Source organism: Lytechinus variegatus, chromosome 4 (genome assembly GCF_018143015.1).
Source record: "Lytechinus variegatus isolate NC3 chromosome 4, Lvar_3.0, whole genome shotgun sequence".
In the NCBI taxonomy this organism is placed as follows: domain Eukaryota; kingdom Metazoa; phylum Echinodermata; class Echinoidea; order Temnopleuroida; family Toxopneustidae; genus Lytechinus; species Lytechinus variegatus.
In genome coordinates this window covers 40,027,049-40,033,706 of record NC_054743.1, presented here as the reverse complement: position 1 = coordinate 40,033,706, position 6,658 = coordinate 40,027,049, and positions in this window count along the sequence as shown.

Genomic DNA, 6,658 nt, shown 5'->3' with positions numbered 1-6,658 from the left:
CAGCCGTTGGGCCAGGCTGAGTCCCCAAAAGTTCTATAATCAAGAAAAGAAAAAAAACAGGAGGAAAGAAAAGCAAAGGCAAAGTGTAGGATACGATTTTATTTACTGAATATTTAATGTAAAAAAAATATCTCAAAGTTAGAATCTCATGAAAAGGTGATTTTTTTTTCTCGCTCGGTCGGGATCGACTTAAAGGTCAAGTCCACCTCAGAAAAATGTTGATTTAAATCAATAGAGAAAAATCAGACAAGCACAATGCCAGGGGCGGATCCAGCCTTCGCCAATAGGGGGGGCCCGGAATTTTTTCAGCCATATTTTCCCCGATCGGCCGCTCGAAATTGATTTTTGCCGGGATTTTTCGTTTCTTTGAAGGGGTAGTCCTTATGGTCACTTTTTAGCTTTATTCTTATGAAACATAAATGTGTAATACCATAACCCTTATTTATATAATGCGAGCGCGAAGCGCGAGCCAAATTTTTTGGAAATCTTATGTACTTTTTCATAAAATTTTGAACATTCTCGGAAATGTTTGTTTTCCTGAAAAAAAGATGTGTATGCAAGTTTATACGAACGTAAAGAGTGAGCAGAAATGAAGTGATGGAAAAGGTACTGTTAAATACTTGCTTGCAATTAGCCATGAAGACGTTACATATTTTAAAAAATCAAATAATGCGAGCGCGAAGTGCGAGCCGAAAGTTTTTGACATTTTTACCTAAGGAATGGAAATTCTTAGCACTTTTTGTAACTTAACAGAATAGGTATATAATTAAACATGCGAGCACGAAGCGTGAGCAAAAAATGTCGATATTTAGACCTACTGAACTCATGAAAAGGATGAGTAAGTGGCGATCTTCCTTACATTAATAATGCGAGCGCAGAGCGCGAGCAGAAAATTTTTGTATACGTTTTGAACTGCTCGAAATTGTACGTGTTATGGACTGCTTGCTTTTATCCATGAAGACGTTACATATTTTAACATTCAAATATTGCGAGCGCGAAGCGCGAGCTGAAAATTTTTGACCTTTTTTACCTGAATAATGGAAATTCTAAGCACTTTTTGTAATCTTGGAAGGACTCTATGTATATAAACTAAACTTTATTGATGCGAGCGCGAAGCGCAAGCGAAAAATTTCTGGACACTCTAATCATGTTTTGTAAATAATGAAAAGGATAAGTTATTATCAATTTTTATACATTAATAATGCGAGCGCAAAGCGCGAGCAGACACTTTTTGATATTGCGATCTGAAACTGGATAATGATTTAAATAGAGAACAATCTGCGTATCTGAATAAACGTGTGTTTTAGATTTCCTCCTAGAATTTGGGTATTCTAAGTACCTTTCTTATCATGAAAATCAATAAAGCGAGCGCATAGCGCGAGCTAAATATATATAATATTCCGATCTAACAAAGGGTCAATTTAAGCTCTGTATTGCAAACACTTTGTGGGAAAATTGTGAATTGTGATGGATCACAGTTAAAAAAGAGCTGATGTATTTTATTATTATTACTTTGAGTTTTTACATAGGACCGGGACATATTCTATAAGGGCATTATGTCATCATATGAAAATGATGACTATCTTCCTATTTCTCTTCCTAAGCATAAGAGCGCTAAATCTGTTATTATGGCCTGAAAACTGGACATTTAAAGCACTTTTGTAATTATGCATAAGATGCATGACAATATCTATCAATGCGAGCGGAAATCGCGAGCCGAAATTTTTCATAAACTGTCATCAATGTAGTTTGATTTAGAATTAATATTGGGATGTACATAACTCAATAATTAAAATGCTAGCGTGCAGCGCTAGCTGATACGTTTTGACAATCTGACCTGAATAGGGATATTTTGAGAACTTTATGGAATACAGGAAAATAATAGGTACCTGACAAATAAAATTTTGCGACCGCGCAAGCAGAAAATGATAATATTCAGACCATAACACAGACATTTTTACAGAGCACTTTTAAAAAAATCTATTTGTAAATCAAACAAAATAATGAAAGTTCAATTTCCCAGCTGAAATATGTTTTGTATATTGACTTCAAAGTTTGATATTTTTAGCTTCATATTGAGCAAGATATGCAAATCCCGAAAAGACAATGCGAGCGCGAAGCGCGAGCGAAAATTTTAAATCCTAACAAATAGATTTTTCAAAAAAATATTTTCAAAGTCTTCCCCTCATGTTATTTTATTCAATCATGTTCCTCCTCTTATGTTTGCCTTTCTTCTTTTCTCCTCTCTTTTCCCTTCCTTTTCTTTTTTTTTGCTTTCTTTCCCCCTTTTTTTCTGTTTTTTGCTCCGCCAATAGGGGGGGCCCGGGCCCCTCGGGCCCCCCCCCTGGATCCGCCTATGCACTGCTGAAAATTTCATCAAAATCGGATGTAAAATAATTAGAAAGTTATGACATTTCAAACTAAGTTTCGCTTATTTTTAACAAAATAGTTACATGAACGAGCCAGTTACATCCAAATGAGAGAGTCGATGATGTCACTCACTCACTATTCCTTTTGTTTTTTATTTTTTGAATTATACAATATTTCAATTTATACGAATTTGATTATTAGGACCTCCTTGCCTGAAGCACAAAATGTTAAAATAATGAAATTCCACGTGTTCATGGAGGAATGAAACTTTGTTTCACATGACAATGACGAGAAAATCAAAATATTTCATATTTCATATAATAAAATAGAAAAGAAATGAGTGAGTGATGTCATCAGTTCCCTCATTTGCATACCGACCGAGATGTGCATAACTGTTTTGTGAAATGAAGCGAAACTTTAAAATGTCATAGTTTTCTTATTTTACATCCGATTTTGATGAAATTTTCAGTGTTATGCTTGTTGAATTTTTCTCTTTTTATTCAAATCAAGTTTTTGTTGGGGTGGACTTGTCCTTTAAGCAGCTTTTTACCATATATACTGCGCCTCTTGTTTTTTGCTCTTCACGCTACTGCCGCAATGTTCACAGTGGCCTACAAACCACAAAAAACGAATAGAAAGAGAGAAGAGTAAAATTTATTATTATCTGGATATCATGTTAAAATCTATCAAAAATTTGATTGCTCGTTCGCTTCGCTCGCACCTATTTTTTCATTAAAGATAAATTCTGCCTGATAAGCATTGTCTGGCCCTCTCAAAATCGTCGCCTATTACACCATTATGCCTGTTCATAATGACCGGGACGATTTTGGCTCCCCCCCCCCCCCCCCGGAAACCGACCCCTGTTACGGCGCTGTATACATTTATGGTTTTTTTAAATTCTCACTTGCTCATTACATAATCACAAAGAACTTACATTTTCACCAACATAATGACCTTGTTGTTTCACTAAAAATCATTAAGAATAAAATGTCATTTTCTTATTATTTTTCCTTGTCCAAATTTGCTGAAATGTAGGCATCTGCTTTATTTACGCCGACAATTTTGATCACATCGCTCGATCTTTGCTTCCCTAGACATTTGGTATCGAATTAGTAATTGAGAGCGTAGCAAGCGAGGAATATATATATATACTATTTGGTGGCGCACTTATAAGTATATCATGTATAATAGAGAAGAAAATAAACACGCCGCTGTCCCGCAATGAGATAAATACCCCAAAAAAATACTGTGTCCCTTTTGTTTTGTTACTTGGCATGCTGGGCCCCGTCTTACAAAGAGTAACGATTGATCCGATCAACCGCAAGTATATGGAAATCCATCAATGTCATAATATTTCTTCAGGAAGTATGCATAATTTCATTTTTAAACAAAAAGTAGCACACTGAATATTCAATAAAACTATGAACAGATGAATGAATGAATATACATTATATCTAGAAAATGTTTTGAACTTGTGTTTTAGATGTTGATGACTTTCCATATTTGTGATAGATTGGATCGATCGTATAATCGTTGTAAGACGAGGTCCTATAACATGCCGGGCTTCTCTAAATCAAACAGCGTCTAAATGCATAATAGCGAGCGAAGGGAGCCAAAAAAAATAAGCACCGTCATTGGAAAAGCTTAAATTCGTCAGAAAAATGAAAATAAAACCGTCCAAATATTGATCAAACGACTGCTGACAACTTATTATATACCTTATTCTGTTCGACTATATGTTGAAATATCAACATGTACGTAGAATAATGAAACAGAAAGAAATGAAAGCAAGTAGAAAATAAGAAAAAGTGGACAGGGTGTGTCTTTTTTTCTCATTCGTCTCTCGTCCTGTCATTTTCCTTCATTTCCTCTTAACTAATCCTCCCTCTTCTTTTTTTTTTGAGTATGCATTTTCGAATATACGAAAAAGTTTTATTGTGGGGTGTCAGTCCCTTCTGCACACTCACATACCCCAGGGGCCGCGGAACGATTTTCAAAGTGGGGGTGGGGGGGACTGACCATGCAAAAAATCATAACCATATTGTCATTTTTACGTTTTTGTACACGGTTTTGGAAAAAAAAGTGGGGGGTGGCTGAACCCCCCCCCCCTCCGCGGCCCCTGCACTCACCCTCACCCACACACGCGCATACGCACCCATGCCCAGGCGACACCCCTGACATAACAAACAGCAATGTTTTTTTTTTTAGAGTATGGATTCCGACAATAACCAACGAAATAGCTACAATAAGACTGCTCGTAGTTTCTGCAGTGTGTATACGGGTGTATGCCAAATCATGTCCTGCTGGGTTTCAATTATGTGCATCATATAATTTGAATATTTTTTTACTTCATTTTTCTTGCATTTTTCTGCAGTATACTAAGCTCCGGCCGCCTCCTTAAAATCCACTAGATCATTTTTGTCTCTCGCGACGTCACAGGAGGCTGAAATAAGCATAGCAATACACCAAACAATGCAATTTGCCATAACTATGAACCATTGCTAACAATTACAAGTCACAATACCACCTCACAAGCCATAACTAAATGACAATTTGAATGGTTGCGATGTAGGTCCTTGTTTAGTGTTTAGTGTAGTTTAGTTTACTCCAACAATGTTGTAGAACTAAGCCTGTTCATCGATCAAAGTAGAATGTATATATTGCTACTCTCCTGTGGTTTTGTTTGAAGACTTGTGATTGTTAGAAATGGCGCATAGATGTGTCAAGTTGCATATTTCTGCCTCATGTGACATTACAAGAGGCAAAAAAAAATGATATATTGGATTTAATGGGGAGGGGTTTAGTATACTGCAGGTATCAATGCTAGAAAAATGAAATGAAAAATATTGAAATCATATGATGCACATCTAAACTCAAGAGGTAATGATTAGTGAAGTAGTGACTCGTACACATTAACTGAAGATAACTTGCATTGTATGTCAGGGGACCTTTATTATACAGTGTAGGCCTGCCCAACTTTCGGTGTGCATAATTTTCATCAAGATAATCTATCAAACATTAAAAATCAAAGACAATACTTTTGTTTCTTAAATCGGGTATGAAGATATTTCAATAAGATATAATATACATTATAATGGTACTGGGGAGCCATTCTTTACGCTAGACTTCATAGCTGGGCACCACTTCGTACAAAGGTAAGCAAGGTCCTGAGTTACAATTAGGCCTAATAATGGCTCTCATATAAGCACTATCATCATAGAACAAGTGGAGCGCCTCTGGCAGTCTCGCCCGAATTATACGCCGTTTAATATAGCAGAAATGCTATATTAAACTATTGAATAAAGATTAAAAAAAAACCCACACAATTCATATGATAGTAAAATAATACGTTCATCGACCCTACATGACATTTGACCTTGGTCATGTGACCTGATACTCACACAGGATGTTTGCTGATACTTTATTGCTCTTATATCCAAGTTTCATGAACTAGATCCATAAACTTTTACAGTTATGATGGCAATTCAACTAATACCTTAACATTGCCAAAGTTCGTTGACCCAAGATGACCTTTGACTTTTGTCATGTGACTTGACACTCAGACGGGATATTTTGTGTTATACCATTATGTCAAAGTTTCATTGAACTAGATCAATAAATTTTCAAAGTTATGATGACATTTCAAAAAACCTAACCTTGGTTAAGATTTCGATGTTGATTTCCCCAACATGGTCTAAGTTCATTGACCCTATAAATGACCCTTGTTCTTAGTTATGTGACCTGAAATTCCAGCAAAATGCTCAGTAATACGTGATTAACCTTATGCCCAAGTTTCATCAACTGGGTCTATACATTATATCATTTTAGATTACATTTCCAAAACTTAAACTTTAATGTTGACGACGTCACCGCCGTCGCCGCGGAAAAGCGGCGTCTATGCCGGCGGGACAAAAATGAATATTTATATATAGCTGTATAAAGCACTTTATGCCTGAGGATAAAGAGCACTGCTATTATTACCCCGGCTTTAGCTCGAGCTACCATCACGGGCGCTCCGTGCTTACAAGAAAATAATCTTACCGGGGGACCGTTTCATGAAAGTTGAAAGCACTGTAAGATGGTCTTTCTCTGACAGTTACCATAGTAACAGTCGATGGCCAAAGCTTCTCAGCCAATCAAAAGCAAGGATTTCACTGAAATAGTCAGCACTAACACTTTTGTCAGTGCTGACAACTTTCATGAAACACCCCCCAGGTACACATTCACCTCTCCTTGGTCGAGGGCAACACAGTGCGGATAAATTTCTTGCTGAAGGAAAACACGCCAT